Source organism: Bos javanicus, chromosome 7, assembly GCF_032452875.1.
Source record: "Bos javanicus breed banteng chromosome 7, ARS-OSU_banteng_1.0, whole genome shotgun sequence".
Taxonomy (NCBI): Eukaryota; Metazoa; Chordata; class Mammalia; order Artiodactyla; family Bovidae; genus Bos; species Bos javanicus.
The window spans coordinates 17014449-17032424 of NC_083874.1; the positions used below are offsets into that span (position 1 = coordinate 17014449).

The 17976-nt window shown below is 43.8% G+C and overlaps 1 long non-coding RNA gene across 1 annotated transcript; it reads left to right on the plus strand.

Moving 5' to 3' along the window:
- The first annotated feature begins 975 nt into the window (after positions 1-975).
- Positions 976-13848, plus strand: LOC133250777 (uncharacterized). The gene is made up of 4 exons (XR_009737417.1): positions 976-1691; positions 6393-6473; positions 10672-10797; positions 13617-13848. It is a non-coding gene; the product is annotated as an uncharacterized LOC133250777 (long non-coding RNA).
- The last annotated feature ends 4128 nt before the right edge of the window (positions 13849-17976 follow it).

The following is a 17976-nucleotide window of genomic DNA, read 5'->3' on the forward strand; positions in this document are numbered from 1 at the left end:
TGACAGAGGGGCATGGTAAGTTGTTGCAAACTTCTTGTTGTCAGATCTTAACATCAGGGTCACATTCAGGTAATGATTTTCTTGTAAAGTGCAAGTGTTAGTCACTCAGTCATGTCTGACTCTTTTCACCCCATGGACTGTAGCCTACCAGGCTCTCTATCCATGGAATTCTCCAGGTAAGAATACTGGAGTGGGTAGCCATTCCCTTCTCCAGGGGTTCTTGTAAATCTCCATCAAACAAATGTTATTCTCTGTTCTGACAAGAAAGGGTAAGGTCCCAAGTCACAGCTTTCACCCTCTGAGGTCATGACCTGCCTAAGAGGTGGGGTTCCCTGCAGGGGCCTGTTACCCTGCCCAAGAACCTTTGTCCAGTACCCAGTCTGGATCCTCCCACCAGTACCCAGGCCAGGATGAAGAGGAAGATCTCTGCTAGCAGCTTCCTCAGGGCCAAGTCCCCAGACTGCTGCCCAGCCATCATACTGAAGGAGCCAGTCACCCAGGACCCAGCTGGCCCTCAGGTTCCTTGGTCCTCCCACACAGTAGGGGCCATGTTCCTTGGCCTGCAACCCATGCAGACTGCTTTTGCAGTAGGTCACAGAGGCCATGGGGATGGGGAGAGGTCCCCCTCCAGCTCAAGACTGTATTAGAGCCCGCTGAGTGCAGCCCTTAGCCTGGAGCTGCTCAGATCAGATCAGATCAGATCAGTCATTCAGTCGTGTCTGACTCTTTGCGACCCCATGAATCACAAGCACGCCAGGCCTCCCTGTCCCTCATCAACTCCCGGAGTTCACTCAGACTCACGTGCATTGAGTCGGTGATGCCATCCAGCCATCTCATCCTCTGTTGTCCCCTTCTCCTCCTGCCCCCAATCCCTCCCAGCATTAGAGTCTTTTCCAATGAGTCAACTCTTCGCATGAGGTGGCCAAAGTGCCATTACTTGCCCCACCCTGTTACCAAGCAACGGTTAAGGTGGGGCCATTAGTGGTTCTGCTCAGTCATTGGTTGGCGCCACGGTGGGCCCTTCCCCCAAGCAAACGGATGTCAATGGGTGACTCTTACTTGGCTCATTCAACCAAGGGTTGGTGGAGTGGTGTTCATGAGGTGGAGAGTGAGGTAACAGGCAGAGCTTGGCCTTCTCCCAGGGGCACTCCAGCTCACCCAGCCTATGGCCAGCTGGTGAGCTGGGAGCGGGGGAGAGGGGGCGGTGGTGCCCAGGGATCAGGCTGGGGACTGTGTCCTGCAGAGCTCTAGAGCCCTCAGCAAGGCCTCCCACTGACCTTGGCCCAGGCCTTGAGGTAGTGGTGAACCTCTCCCCCATCCTTGTCTCTGTGACCCACACCATTTGGGTGGCCTGAGGAGCCTGAGGATTAGGAGTTACCCCACATCTGAGGTCAGGGGCAGCGGCCGAGAGTGCCAGGCTGCAACCGTGCAGGAACAGCCGAGAAGAGCTACCCAAGTCCGAGGTCAGGGGCGGCAGCTGAGAGGAGCTACCCCACGTCCGAGGCCAGGGTCCGCGGCCGGGAGGACCTACCCCACGTCCAAGGTAGCTGCGCAGGCGCAGGAGGGCCTAGAGGAGCTATCCCACATTGAAGGTCAGGAAGGGCGGTGGTGAGGAGATGCCCCTCTTCCAAGGTAAGGAGCAGTGGCTGCGCTTTGCTGGAGCAGCCCTGAAGAGATACCCTACGCCCAAGGTAAGAGAAACCCTAGTAAGACGGTAAGTGTTGCAAGAGGGCATGAGGGCAGACACACTGAAACCATACTAACAGAAAACTGGTCAATCTAATCACACTAGGACCACAGCCAGCCTTGTCTAACTCAATGAAACTAAGCCATGCCCGTGGGGCAACCCAAGATGGGTGGGTCATGGCGGAGAGATCTGACAGAATGTGGTCCACTGGAGAAGGGAATGGCAAACCACTTCAGTATTCTTGCCTTGAGAACCCCATGAACAGTATGAAAAGGCAAAGTGATAGGATACTGAAAGAGGAACTCCCCAGGTCAGTAGGTGCCCAATATGCTACTGGAGATCAGTGGAGAAATAACTCCAGAAAGAATGAAGGGATGGAGCCAAAGCAAAAACAGTACCCAGCTGTGGATGTGACTGGTGATAGAAGCAAGGTCCGATGCTATAAAGAGCAATATTGCATAGGAACCTGGAATGTCAGGTCCATGAATCAAGGCAAATTGGAAGTGGTCAAACAGGAGATGGCAAGAGTGAACATTGACATTCTAGGAATCAGGACGAACTAAAATGGACTGCAATGAGTGAATTTAACTCAGATGACCATTATCTCTACTACTGCGGGCAGGAATCCCTCAGAAGAAATGGAGTAGCCATCATGGTCAACAAAAGAGTCCAAAATGCAGTACTTGGACGCAATCTTAAAAACGACAGAATGATCTCTGTTCGTTTCCAAGGCAAACCATTCAATATCACAGTAATCCAAGTCTATGCCCCAACCAGTAACTCTGAAGAAGCTGAAGTTGAATGGTTCTATGAAGACCTACAAGACCTTTTAGAACTAACACCCAAAAAAGATGTCCTTTTCATTATAGGGGACTGGAATGCAAAAGTAGGAAGTCAAGAAACACCTGGAGTAACAGGCAAATTTGACCTTGGAATACGCAATGAAGCAGGGCAAAGACTAATAGAGTTTTGCCAAGAAAATGCACTGGTCATAACAAACACCCTCTTCCAACAACACAAGAGAAGACTCTACACATGGACATCACCAGATGGTCAACACTGAAATCAGATTGATTATATTCTTTGCAGCCAAAGATGGAGAAGCTCTATACAGTCAACAAAAACAAGACCAAGACCAAGAGCTGACTGTGGCTCAGATCATGAACTCCTTATTACCAAATTCAGACTTAAACTGAAGAAAGTAGGGAAAACCACTAGACCATTCAGGTATGACCTAAATCAAATCCCTTATGATTATACAGTTGAAGTGAGAAATAAATTTAAGGGCCTAGATCTGATAGATAGAGTGCCTGATGAACTATGGACTGAGGTTCGTGACATTGTACAGGAGACAGGAATCAAGACCATCCCCATGGAAAAGAAATGCAAAAAGCAAAATGGCTGTCTGGGGGAGGCCTTGCAAATAGCTGTGAAAAGAAAAGAAGTGAAAAGCAAAGGGGAAAAGGAAAGATATAAGCATCTGAATGCAGAGTTCCAAAGAATAGCAAGAAGAGATATGAAAGCTTTCCTCAGCAATCAATGCAAAGAAATAGAGGAAAACAACAGAATGGAAAAGACTAGAGATCTCTTCAAGAAAATTAGAGATACCAAGGGAATATTTCATGCAAAGATGGGCTTGATAAAGGGCAGAAATGGTATGGACCTATCAGAAGCAGAAGACATTAAGAAAAGGTGGCAAGAATACACAGAAGAACTGTACAAAAAAGATCTTCAAGTCCAAGATAATCACGATGCTGTGATCACTGACCTAGAGCCAGATATCCTGGAATGTGAAGTCAAGTGGGCCTTAGAAAGCATCACTACGAACAAAGCTAGTGGAGGTGATGGAATTCCAGTTGAGCTCTTTCAAATCCTGAAAGATGATGCTGTGAAAGTGCTGCACTCAATATGCCAGCAAATTTGGAAAACTCAGCAGTGGCCACAGGACTGGAAAAGGTCAGTCTTCATTCCAATCCCAAAGAAAGGCAATGCCCAAGAATGCTCAAACTACCGCACAATTGCACTCATCTCACACGCTAGTAAAGTAATGCTCAAAATTCTCCAAGCCAGGCTTCAGCAATATGTGAACTGTGAACTTCTAGATGTTCAAGCTGATTTTAGAAAAGGCAGAGGAACCAGAGATCAAATTGCCAACATCCGCTGGATCATGGAAAAAGCAAGAGAATTCCAGAAAAACATCTATTTCTGCTATTGACTATGCCAAAGCCTTTGACTGTGTGGATCACAATAAACTGTGGAACATTCTGAAAGAGATGGGAATACCAGACCACCTGATCTGCCTCTTGAGAAATCTGTATGCAGGTCAGGAAGCAACAGTTAGAACTGGACATGGAACAACAGACTGGTTCCTAATAGGAAAAGAAGGACGTCAAGACTGTATATTGTCACCCTGCTTATTTAACTTCTATGCAGAGTACATCATGAGAAACGCTGGACTGGAAGAAGCACAAGCTGGAATCAAGATTGCCGGGAGAAATATCAATAACCTCAGGTATGCAGATGACACCACCCTTATGGTAGAAAGTGAAGAGGAACTAAAAAGCCTCTTGATGAAAGTGAAAGAGGAGAGTCAAAAAGTTGGCTTGAAGCTCAACATTCAGAAAAGGAAGATCATGGCATCTGGTCCCATCACTTCATGAGAAATAGATGGGGAAACAGTGGAAACAGTATCAGACTTTATTTTTGGGGCTCCAAAATCACTGCAGATGGTGACTGCAGCCATGAAATTAAAAGACGCTTACTCCTTGGAAGGAAAGTTATGACCAACCTAGATAGCATACTCAAAAGCAGAGACATTACTTTGCCAACAAAGGTCCGTCTAGTTAAGGCTATGGTTTTTCCAGTGGTCATGTATGGATGTGAGAGTTGGACTGTGAAGAAGGCTGAGCGCTGAAGAATTGATGCTTTTGAACTGTGGTGTTGGAGAAGACTCTTGAGAGTCCCTTGGACTGCAAGGAGATCCAACCAGTCCATTCAAAGGAGATCAACCCTGGGATTTCTTTGGAAGGAATGATGTTAAAGCTGAAACGCCAGTACTTTGGCCACCTCATGCGAAGGATTGACTTATTGGAAAAGACTCTGATGCTGGGAGGGATTGGGGGCAAGAGGAGAAGGGGATGACAGAGGATGAGATGGCTGGATGGCACCACTGACTCGATGGACATGAGTCTGAGTGAACTCCAGGAGTTGGTGATGGACAGGGAGGCCTGGCGTGCTGCGATTCATGGGGTCAAAAAGAGAGACACGACTGAGTGACTAAACTGAACTGAGATATACAGATATTTCTTACAAGGTACAGGAAAGACATTTTGGGCACTGTGTTTTTCCGGAAACAGGAAGTAGTAGGAGGAGATACAACAAAGAATGCTCTGAAAAGTTCTTAGTTATGAGATACCTTTTACTAGGATGAGGAGGAGAGCCTGGAAAAATAGAGGCTGTGCATATTTAATAATGGAAGAAATGGTTAGATTCAATAGCTTTTGCTATTAGTCTGAGGCAGAAAACCTACGGGTTGCCATTAGTCTGAGAGAAAACCTATGTGTGAGTCTTGATGACAGTGCAGTTCTACACAAACATTCTGAAAAAGAGAGCAGAATCCACTGATAAATAGAGGTAAAGCAATTTTGGTTGCTTTTTGATATCTGAATGAACATTTGATATAATAGTAAATTTGATGTAATGCACTCAGATATTATAAATTATATATAATATTTAAACATTTTGTTGTTCAAAATCCTAAAAATGTGATAGAGACTCATGAGATAAAACCCAAGAATGTTTATTTCCCTTGGAACTCAACTTATTCTTTAAACTTTTCAAAGAGTTTTTATCAGTTCTTATAAGAACAATGTAGTACTTTGGGGCAAAGATGCAGCCTGGGAGCCCAGCACTGGAGGCCAAGATGGAGACGATCTCCACGGCCACCATGACCTTGCCCTTGGTGCTGTGGCAGATAGGGAGGAAGGTGACCCAGTCACTGAGGAGCACCAGCCTGCTGAAGGTCAGGAAATTGGCTTCACTGAAGGTGTCAGGCAGCTTCCTGGCCAGGAAAGCCAAGGACAAGGTCCCCAGGGCTAAGGAGCCCAGGTAGTCCAGGACACAGTAGAAGGCAGTGACCGAGCCCTTGTTGCACACGATGAAGAGCTCCTTGGGCTCAGAGTGAGTATCCATCTCAAGGAAAGGGGGAGAGGCTCCCAGCCAGACTCCACAGATGATCACCTGGATCATGGAGTACATGGGAAAGACATAGCAGGTCCTGTTACCAGCAACCGCCTCATGGTTCTTCCTGGTTTCCTGGCCTTGAATGCCAAGATCACAGGGACGATTTTGGCCAAAACAGTGACCACAGCCACAGTGAACACAGCTCCAAATGTGGTCTGTTGGAGGATGCAGGTGGCTGTGTGGGGACGACTGATAAAGAGTAAGGAGCAGAGGAAGCACAGGAGGAGGGAGATGAACAAGTCGGTGACATCCCCAGAGAATCATCAAATTCAGGAAGGTCAAGTCCTTGGGGAGGGAGGCAGTGATTTCTATCGCTGTTTGGATACTCTTAGGCTGGGTGCTGGATACAGACCATTAGGCTGCTCTGCATCTGGGGAAAAAGCAAAGACTCGGTGTTTCAGTTTCAGAAATTCTTCATTTTTGGCCTGTTTTTAACACGATCACCTTTGTTGTCACTGTGTAGACAGACTGCCTGTGATGTAATACTCAGATACAAGATTGAGATTCTGTATTCATAACACAGGAAGAAGGCATTTAGCTACAGGTAAGACAAGACACAGTCAGCCTGGAGCCTGAATCTTCAGCATATGGTGGGTCTAGGCTGGCTCAGTGATGTCACCTAGGATGTGGATTCTTAATCTTGTGAATTTATTTCCCCAGGTATCCATTCTCTCTTCTTAGAGCCAAAAACTGCTCCTGGACTCTCTCTCTCTCTCTGTCCTTTCAGATACAAGCTTGGTACCCACAAACACATGTATGTTTTGTTATGGGTTCTCAAGTCCCATGTCCTTTATTTCTCTCTTGTTTTAAACACTACTTTGATGTTGCAAATCCTTCAGTAAGTTCCTGAGCAAGAGAAGTCTATTTTAAAGTTAGCTTATTCATCAGTTCAGTTCAGTTCAGTCACTCAGTCGTGTCCGACTCTTTGCAACCCCATGAATCGCAGCACGCCATGTCTCCCTGTCCATCACCAACTCCCGGAGGTCACTCAGACTCACGTCCATCGAGTCAGTGATGCCATCCATCCGTCTCATCCTCTGTCGTCCCCTTCTCCTCCTGCCCCCAACCGTCCCAGCATCAGAGTCTTTTCCAATGAGTCAACTCTTCGCATGAGGTGGCCAAAGTACTGGAGTTTCAGCTTTAACATCATTCCTTCCAAAGAAAACCCAGGGCTGATCTCCTTCAGAATGGACTGGTTGGATCTCCTTATAGGCCAAGGGACTCTCAAGAGTCTTCTCCAACACCACAGTTCAAAAGCATCAATTCTTTGGCGCTCAGCCTTCTTCACAGTCCAACTCTCACATCCATACATGACCACTGGAAAAACCATAGCCTTGACTAGACAGACCTTTATCGACAAAGTAATGTCTCTGCTTTTGAATATGCTATCTAGGTTGGTCATAACTTTCCTTCCAAGGAGTAAGCGTCTTTTAATTTCATGGCTGCAGTCACCATCTGCAGTGATTTTGGAGCCCCCCCAAATAAAGTCTGATACTGTTTCCACTGTTTCCCCATCTATTTCTCATTAAGTGATGGGACTGGATGCCATGATCTTTGTTTTCTGAATGTTGAGCTTTAAGTCAACTTTTTGACTCTCCACTTTCACTTTCATCAAGAGGCTTTTGAGTTCCTCTTCACTTTCTGCCATAAGGGTGGTGTCATCTGCATATCTGAGGTTAGTGATATTTCTCCCGGCAATCTGGATTCCAGCTTGTGCTTCTTCCAGCCAGCGTTTCTCATGATGTACTCTGCATAGAAGTTAAATAAGCAGGGTGACAATATACAGCCTTGACGTACTCCTTTTCCTATTAGGAACCAGTCTGTTGTTCCATGTCCAGTTCTAACTGTTGCTTCCTGACCTGCATACAAATTTCTCAAGAGGCAGGTCAGGTGGTCTGGTATTCCCATCTCTTTCAGGATTTTCCACAGTTGATTGTGATCCACACAGTCAAAGGCTTTGGCATAGTCAATAAAGCAGAAATAGATGTTTTTCTGGAATTCTCTTGCTTTTTCCATGATCCAGCGGATGTTGGCAATTTGTTCTCTGGTTCTTCTGCCTTTTCTAAAACCAGTTTGAACATCAGGAAGTTCATGGTTCACATATTGCTGAAGCCTGGCTTGGAGAATTTTGAGCATTACTTTACTGGCGTGTGAGATGAGTGCAATTGTGCGGTAGTTTGAACATTCTTTGGCATTGCCTTTCTTTGGGATTGGAATGAAAACTGACCTTTTCCAGTCCTGTGGCCACTGTTGAGTTTTCCAAATTTGCTGGCATATTGAGTGCAGCACTTTCACAGCATCATCTTTCAGGATTTGAAAGAGCTCAACTGGAATTCCATCACCTCCACTAGCTTTGTTCGTAGTGATGCTTTCTAAGGCCCACTTGACTTCACATTCTGCCTATTTATCTGCCAGATGATGGAAACCTAATGAATCCTACTGTTAAGATGATTGGAATTGTGCAGTATTGATGGAGAATTCAAGTCATTCAATATTGTTTATATTTTAGCAAAGAAAAGCACTATAACCCTTCTACACTTTATATTTTATGTTTTGTTGCAATACAGAAGTCTTCAAGTTTCTATCTCATGTAACAGCTACTTTTAAGGTCTCTAGGTTGTGATTTAGATTAGAATGTTGTGTCTTTTTCTTTTTTACATGTTTCTCTCTGGGGGAGGCAATCCACTCCATTATTCTTGCTTGAAGAATCCCATGGACAGAGAAGGCTGGCAGGCTACAGTCCATGGGGTCGCAAATAATCGGACACGACTGAAGTGGCTTAGCATGCATGCACTCAGCCTGATGTTCTGTGCTCTGTTTGTTTATAATTCTGGTGCCAAGCCCTCAGCATTAAATGTTTTAATGTGTCACAATGAAAAAGAACTTTGTTCTTTATCCCACATTTCCCTTCTGTTGTCATATCTTTTTTTTTTTCTACCATGTTTCATCAAAAATGTTCTCAAAATATTTTTCTAATGACACAGTTTTTTGTTATCTTTCTTTACAAGGGCTTCCCAGATAGCGCTGGTGGTAAAGAACCTGCCTGCCAATGTGGGAGACATAAGAGACTCAGGTTTGATTCCTGGGTCAGGAAGATCCCCTGGAGAAGGGAATGGCAACCCACTCCAGTATTCTTGCCTTGGGAAATCCCATGCACAGGGAAGCCTGGTGCACTGCAGTCCATGGGGTCACAAAGAGTTGGACATGACTGAGCTTGCACGCACATCTTTTTTTACAAACTTAAAAAAAATTGGAGTATAATTGCTTTACAACATTGTATTAGTTTCTTCTGTACAACGAAGTGAATCAGGTATATATATACATATATCCCCTCCCTCTTGAGCGTCCCTCCCACCCTTTAAGTCATCACAGAGCACCAAGCTGAGCTCCCTGTGTTATACAGCAGCTTCCTCTGCTGTGCTTAATCGCTCAGTGTTGTCTGACCCTTTGCAACCCCATGCTCTGTAGCCTGCCAGGCTCCTCTGTCCATGGGGTTCTCCAGGCAAGAATACTGGAATGGGTTGTCATGCACTCCTCCAGGGGATCTTCCCAACCCAAGGATCGAACCCAGGTCTGCTGCATTGCAGGCTTATTCTTTACCAGCTGAGCCACCAGGAAAGCCCAAGAATACTGGAGTGGGTAGCCTATTCCTTCTCCAGGGGATCTTTCCAACCCAGGAATCGAACCAGGGTCTACCGCATTGCAGGCGGATTCTTTACCAGCTGAGTTACCAGGGAAGCCACAGCAGCTTTCTACTAGCTATCTATTTTACACACGATAGTGTATATATGTCATTTCTACTATCCCAACTTCTCACTCTCCCCTTCATTCTTCCCCCACTGTGTTCATACATCCATTTTCTGTATCTGCGTCTCTACTCCTGCTCTGCAAATCAGACAACACTGAGCGACTAAGCACGGCAAATCAGTGACATTTTTCTAGATCCCACATATATTCATTAATATATGATATTTGTTTTTTTCTTTCTGACATATTTGTTTTTCTCTTTCTTCACTCAGTATGACAGACTCTAGGTCCATTTCAGTTTAGTTCAGTTCAGTCACCCAGTCGTGTCTGACTCTTTGCGACCCCATGGACTGCAGCATGCCGGGCCTCCCTGTCCATCACCAACTCCCGGAGTTTACTCAAACTCCTGTCCATTGAGTTGGTGATTTTATCTAAGCATCTCATCTTCTGTTGTTCCCATCTACTTTGCTACAAATGACCCAGTTTTGTTCCCTTTTATGTCTCAGTAATATTCCACTGTGCCACATTGTCTTTATCCACTCATCTGTCAATGGACATTTAGCCTGCTTCCATGTCCTGGCTATTGAAATAGTGATGCAGTGAGCACTGGGGTACATGTGTCTTTTTGAATTATGATTTTCTCAGGGTATACACCCAGGAGTGGGATTGTTAGGTCATGCGGTGGTTCTGTGCTTAGATTTTTAAAGGAGCTGGTATAATGGTCTCTATGGGTGTTAAATTTCATCAAACGCTTTTTCTGCATCTATTGAGGTGATCATGTGATTTTTATCATTTGTTTTGATAATGTGGTGGATCATATTGAATGATTTGTGAATGGTTTGCATCTTCAGAATAAGTCCCAGTTTATAATGGTGTATGATCTTTTTAGTGTATTGTTGAATGTGATTTAAAAATCTTTTCAATCCCAATGGTGTGAGATAAGATATCTTCTTTGGATTATCCACTGATTGAATTACTCACTCTCTCCATAAAAGGGGGATCAGAAGCATGTTTTCCAGCAAATCACAGACTGCCTGCATCTGAGTAGTGAGTAGGTCAGAGGACAATTTCCAAAGATGGGAGAAGCCACACCAATGAGTGTTCCAAGCCAGCCTCTTCTGGTGAGTGAGAAGTCCATATTGATGTCAAAAGTGGCAATTTTTGTAAAATCACTTTAAGTCAGCAAATGGTAATTGCTAACACAATAAGATTTTTTTGAACGTTATTTCCTAGGGGTTAATGTTTGCTAAGATATTTAAGATTTTGTATATTTTTGTATATAAGGTTTTCTTAGAATAATAGACAAAATGTGTTTTCCTTTTTGATCAAATTTACTAGGAAGTGAAAATGCCTTTTGACTTTAGAGTGTTTAAACTGTTCTCTGTTCTGGAAAATTCTTTACGCATAATGCATTTGGTCTTTTCTTCTTTTTTTAAAATTAAATTCTTTGCTCAAATATGTCCTTAGTTCTCTAATCTCATCATTCATCACTACAGTTAATTTCTTTCTCTGTCTATTCCTTCTGACCTCTTTTCCTCCATCCCATCTGCTTTTTCTCTCTGTCTCTTGAGTTGGTCTTATTGTTTATCACAGCACCAAATTATACCCAACACTGCATTAAATGCTCATTGCTCTATTAATTTTTTCCTCTTACCAAGATTAAAATAAACTAGAGAAGTGAAATTGTTTGAAATTCTGAGTCAGGAGTTTGAATACACAGCTTGGTATATAATAAGTGCTCTATAAATCGGAGGATCTAATAATTTCCCTAGGCTTCCCAGGTGGCTCAGGAGTTAAGATTCTGCCTTTCAAGCAGGAGACATGGGTTCAAGCCCTGGGCCAGGAAAATCTTCTGGCATAATAAATGGCAACCTACTCCAGTATTCTTGCCTGGAAAACTGCATGGACAGAGGAGCGGGTCAGGTTACAGTCTATGGGGTCACAAAGAGTCAGACATGACTTAGTGACTAAACAGCAGAAGCAGCAGTAATCTCCCCACCAAACTGGGACATTTTGACTCACAAAAGGAGTAGAATTAATAATTATGGCATGACAAAAAGAATGAAATGAGACTTGTTTTTCCTTAAAAAATCTGAGGACAGAAATGAGAGATTTGTGAGGAACTGTGCACTTATTAGGTTTACAGTTTAAAAAGATTATTGTGAGTAGAGTCTTAAAATGGACTACAGGCACAAAGAGCTTAAAATCTTAGTGACAATTTATCGCAGTTTACTACAAAAGAGATTATGTCATTTTATGCTTTGTAGTTGGGTAAATTTGTTTGGAAAATTTAGAAAGCTTTTTCTCAGTTGAGTTTGCAGAATTTCTTTCAAAAAGATATCTGAGCACCTTCAAAGAGCAAAGCAATAAGTAATAAACATTAAAGTTCCCATTATTCATCTCATTATTGAGTATCCAACTTAGTAAGAAAATCTACATACACACAAAATAATAGTACATAAGATTTAAAAATGGAAAAATTCACTCTCTGGAAATGGTATTATGATGAAAATTGAAAGATACTCAAGAATTATTTCAAAAGCTGAAACTTTTAGGTGGATTCAGAAAGGAAAAGTGAAAGTGTTAGTCACTCAGTCATATCCAACTCCTTGTGAACACTTGGACTGTAGCTGCCAGGCTCCTCTGTCCATGAACTTCTCCAGGCATGTATACTGAAGTGGGTAGCTGTTCCCTTCTCTGGGGGATCCTCCCTGCCCAGGGATTGAATCTGGGTCTCCCACACTGCAGGCAGATTCTTTACCTACTGAGCCACACCAATGAGTGTTCCAAGCCAGCCTCTTCTGGTGAGTGAGGAATCCATATTGATGTCAAGAGCAATCCTTTGTATCTTTTTTTTCCTTTTGTAAAATCACTTTAAGTTATCCAGGGAAGCCCTCAAAAAGGAAAATGGAGGGTTAACTGATAGAAGCATGGAGTGGCAGGGAGTTCAGAATGACACTCAGTGGCATAGGGTATTAATATCAAAAAGTAAGTTTAGGGGACACTGAGATATGGGTGATGTATTTGGAAAAGTAATTGGTTCAACTTGGGACCTGCCCAGTGAGAGTTGAGTCACAAATATCACTGATGTGGTGGGTGGGCAGACGGATATTTGGGTCTTGAGGCTGAAGCCAGATGGGTGAATCTGTGAGCATTTCTAGTTCATGAATGGTATCTGAAGCCAGGGAAATGGATGGGATTGCCTGGAAGAAGGTGAAGATGTAGAACAGATGTGAGAACAGAAGCAACTTCTAAGAAGCATTGATCATTAAGTGAGATAGGGGAGAGAGGATTAGGAGGAGGGGAGGAAGAGAGTCAGGGAGTAAAAATGGTTATTTACAGTGGGAAAAGGGAGCTTGGTGATGAGAGTATGGTTCAGGGGAATACTTGAGTGAAGAAGGGAGTTGGGGTAGAAGTGAAGGTGTAATGTCTTGGGAGTCAAAGAACCCTGTGATCTCTTCATCTGAATGTTGGTGGATTTGGGGTTATCAGCATGTGTGTGGTTGACAGTGACAGAGATTGGAAGGTGAAAACATCCTCTAAGAGGATGGTGGAGGGGCAAGTCTGGAATTGGTACTGGGTGATGATCTGGAGCTTTCTGTCCTTGAGTTCCATCTGGCTGATGCCCCAGGATTCAGTTCTCTGTGTCTGGTGCCTGCAGTAGCAGGATTGGTGTAGTTAAGAAGCCAGAAATCACATTGTGGGTCTCTTCCTGGATCCACTTGGGTTTAGATTCAGAAGTCAGAGTTATAACAACCTTGTGAGTGCCTGTGATACACAATGTAATTTGCAGTTCACTTCAGCAGGGAGAGAGGAGGAGGGTGGTTACCCAAATGCTATGAGAATATTCTCCATGACTGGCAGTCATTTCATTACCCCCTCCCCTTATCTAATCATCTTCTCTTTTTATTCAAAGTAAAATTTCATTTTGCTTTTAAAGGAGAAGCTCAAAAGTAATATGATGCCTCAGACATTGGAGAAGAAAAGACAATACTATTTAGACAAGTCAGAGCAGAGCCACTGTGATGAAACTGCACTTCCTATAAGGCTGACCAGCTGCATTTTCCAGAGACCAGTCACAAGGATAACCCCACATCCTGGCAATGTGATCAGACATCGTCAATGCGAGGGGACCTTGGAAAAGCCCCCAGCAAGTCTGCGCATTCAGGAGACTGCAGGGTCTTCAGGCCTACAGCCCAGTAGGAGAACCTTTCAGGACCATGGACAGCGCAAATGTTTGCAGGATCTTTGCCCAGCTTAGTGTGGGTGAATCCCTGGGCCATGTTGGCGCCTGGTCTCTGCACACCAACCCTGAGCCCATCCTTGCCCAGTCTTCAGATGGGGCAGAGCTGGACCCAGGATTGGAGCTCTTCCTCCCACACACCCTCTGCAGACAACCAGTAACAGATAGAGATATTCATCAGCAGTCTCGGAAAGTGAAGAGAGCAAGGAAGAGATTGGCTATGGCCTGGAGGGCAGACAGGCTTGCCAGGGAGGCAGAGAAAGCCAGGAGACTTGAGAGCTAGATTAAAAAATAGGAGAAAATCGTCCTGGAGACGCTAAATGATGTGTGGCCCTTGGGAGGTAGTTTATGGGGGGGAGGGGGGAGGGACAGCCCTCCATGATACTTGCATCCTTGAATGTCAGCCCTGTTTCTTGATCTGGATTGAGATGCTTTGTTATATTAACACTGCACTCTGTTAAACCCTTTTGTTTGACAAATGTGAGATGAGGAAATGTTTCTGTGGGTAAGAGGTTGGGTTTCACGTGACAAGAAAAAAGATTTTTGCTTGTCCTTGTGCACCTCAATTTCTATTTACTGTGATTTTTAAAATTGACTTTTATATTAAATTCTACAGAGGTTATCTAGCCTGAAGGATTATTTAGTGTTTTATATGTTTTCTTACATTGTTTACACTCAAGGAAGAAATGTCTACCCTAAAGAGATTTTATATATATATATATATATATATATATATATATAAATTTCACTGAAGTATAGTTGATCCACAATGTTGTGCTAATTTCTGATGTATGACAAAGTGATTCACTTATACATATATATTAATATTCTTTTTCACTATGGTTTATTACAGGTTATCAAATACAATTCCCTGTGCTATACAGTAAGACCTTGTTTATCCATCCTATATGTACTAGTTTGCATCTGTGCTGTGCTGTGCTTAGTCACGCAGTCCTGTTTGACTCTTTGTGATGCCATGCGCTGTAGCCTGCCGGCCTTCTGTCTATGGGAATTCCCCAGGCAAGAATACTGGAGTGGGTTGCCATGCCCTCCTGCAGGGGATCTTCCCAAACCGGGGATCTAACCTAGGTCTCCCACATTGCAGGCAGATTCTTTACCGTGTGAGCCACCAGGGATGCCCAAGCTCCCAATCCATCCCTCCCCCTCTCTGTCCCCCTTGGCCACCACAGATCTCTTTTCTATGTTTGTGGCTGTGTTTCTGTTTCCCAAATAAATTCATCTGTGTAATTTTTTCACTTCCACATATAAGTGATATCATGTAGTATTTGTGTTTTTAAAGAAATTATATTTTTAATGTCAATTAGCTCTGTAGAAATCTTATTTTATTTAGCTTGCTTTTACACCTCATTCTAATGTAAGCTACATCCTTGTTTCATTTTGTGTTAAATGTTAGATCAAACATTAAGACATTTTAATGTAAATTTAATTAGCACTTAATGCTAATTAGCACTTATGTTTGCCTAAAAATTTGTGGCTATTTTTAAAAATTAGATTTAACGTTAGATTATTAGGAAGGAACATATTCTCTAAAAACATTTGATGTGGAAAATGACTTGCCAGCAAACTTATTGTTTTGCCCTGAAATAGATCTGGAGTCATTGCAATTTTTCCACCTCACAGTGTGGGATACATCATAATTTTGTAATTGTTTAACAAACAATTATTCATTAAATGATTCATTTTACTTAGAAACAACTTATTCAATAAAACAAGCACTAGAAGAAATTGAGACTCCATTCTTTTTTTAAAATTTATTTTATTTTTGCCTGTGCTGGGTCTTCATTACTGGGTGTGGGCTTCCTCTAGTTGTGAACAGGAGCTACTTTCTGGTTGTGGTTCAAGGGCTTCTCATTGCAGTGCCTTCTCTTGTTGGGGGGAACAAGCTTGAGGGTGTGCAGGCTTCAGTAGTGGCAGCACTTGGTCTTAGGAGATGTGGGTTGTGGGTTTGGGCTCTCGAGCACTGGCTCAGTTGTGGTACACCAGTTCAGATGCCCCACAGCATTGTGGGATCTTGCCAGACCAGGAATTGAACTGATGTCCCATGCATTGCAAGGCAGATTCTTAACCACTGCACCACCAGGGAAGCCCTAGACTCCATTCTTGAAGAGCAGATGCACAGACTTTCTTGCTCTCTCATCCAGCACAGAGGCAGCAAGCTGAAAACAATCTGGTGCTCTGGAAAGCTGGCCTGGATGGCCCCAGGGCACATTCCATCCTCCTCTGGGCTCCCATATATCAAGACCTCCTTCTCTGGTGATGCTTCCTGCTAATGCAGCAGCTGCCTTTACAGCAATCATGTGGACACTTGGAGGGGATGAAGCTACCTTAGGTACCAGTCCTGCCTCTGGCCAGGGCAGAAACTGCCATTATGGGCATGTGTGTGAGTTCATGTGCTTGGAAAGGAGAACAACCAGCTTATGTGGTGTTGGTCCAACCCCTATGGCCCTGACCCAGATGCCCTCTAGGGGAAAAGTGGTATCAGCTCAGATTTGCAGCCCCAAGCTCTTGAGTTCCAGCCATGCCCCCAACCAAAGCAGGGATGGCCATTACACCTGGGAGGAGCCCAACCTCCTTAGGTTTCCTGTTCCAGCCCTTGGTGCCCTGACTCAGAAACTTTGTTCATTGTTGTTGTTCAGTCACTCAGTTGGGTCTGACTCTCTGTGACTCTCTGCGACTGCATTACTCCAGGACCCAATCCTGGGCCCAACTCTGCCCCATCTGAAGACTGGGCAAGGATGGGCTCAGGGCTGGTGTGCAGAGACTGGGCACCAGCACGGCCCACGAATTCACCCACACTAAGCTGGGCAAAGATCCTGCAAACATTTGCACTGTCCATGTCCTGAAAGGTTCTCCTACTGGGCTGTAGGCCTGAAGACCTTGCAGTCGCCTGAAGACCCTGTAGTCTCCTGAATGCACAGACTTGCTGGGGGCTTTTCCAAGGTCCCCTCACATTGATGGTGTCTGACCACACTGCCAGGATGTGAGGTTATCTTTGTGACTGGTCTCTGGAAAATGCAGCTGGTCAACCTTATAGGAAGTGTGGTTTCATCATAGTGGCCCTGTTCTGACTTCTCTAAATAGTATTTTCTTTTCTTCTCCAATGTCTGAGGCATCATATTACTTTTGAGCTTCTCCTTTGAAAGCAAAATGAAATTTTACTTTGAATAAAAAGAGAAGATGATTAGATAAGGGGAGGGGGTAATGAAATGACTGCCAGTCATGGAGAATGTTCTCATAGCATTTGGATAACCACCCTCCTCTCTCTCTGCAGAAATGAGTCTCAAATTACATTGTTCATCACAGACATTCAGAGGGTTGTTACAACTCTGATTTCTGAATCTAAACCCAAGTGAATCCAGGGAGAGACCCATAGTGTGATTTCTGGCTTCCCAACTGATGCTGGTGCCATTAGTACAGGCATCACACACTAAGAACTGAATCCTGGCACATCAATCAGATACGACTCAAAGACAGGAAGCTCCAGGTATTTACCTGAGAGAAGTGAGAACACGTGGCCACACATACACACACACAAACATTATATGAAAATGATCATAGCATCTTTATTTATAGTGGAAAAATGGAAATGACTCAAATACACATGAACAGGGGTATGGATAAACATATTGTGATATACAATAGTGTGAAATGCTACTCAGCAATAAAAGGAACAGACTGACAACATATGCATGAAATGGATGAATTCCAAAATAATCATCAAGATGAGTGAAACATGGCAGACACCAAGAGGTCATATTGTATGATTCCATGTATATGGACTTAAAGAATTGACAGAATTAATCTGTTGCTATAGAAATCAGAATAATTGTTTCTGGGGTGGAAGACTGGGGATAAATGATTGAAAGGATTATGTGGGAACTTTCAGGAGTAATGCAAATACTGCATCTCTTGACTTGACTTATGTAGTTAATAGATATATATGCAGGAGGGAGAGGGTTCAATTTCTGGGTTGGGAATATTCCTGGGGAAGGAAATAGCAACTGACTCCAGCATTCTTGACTGGGAAATCCCATGG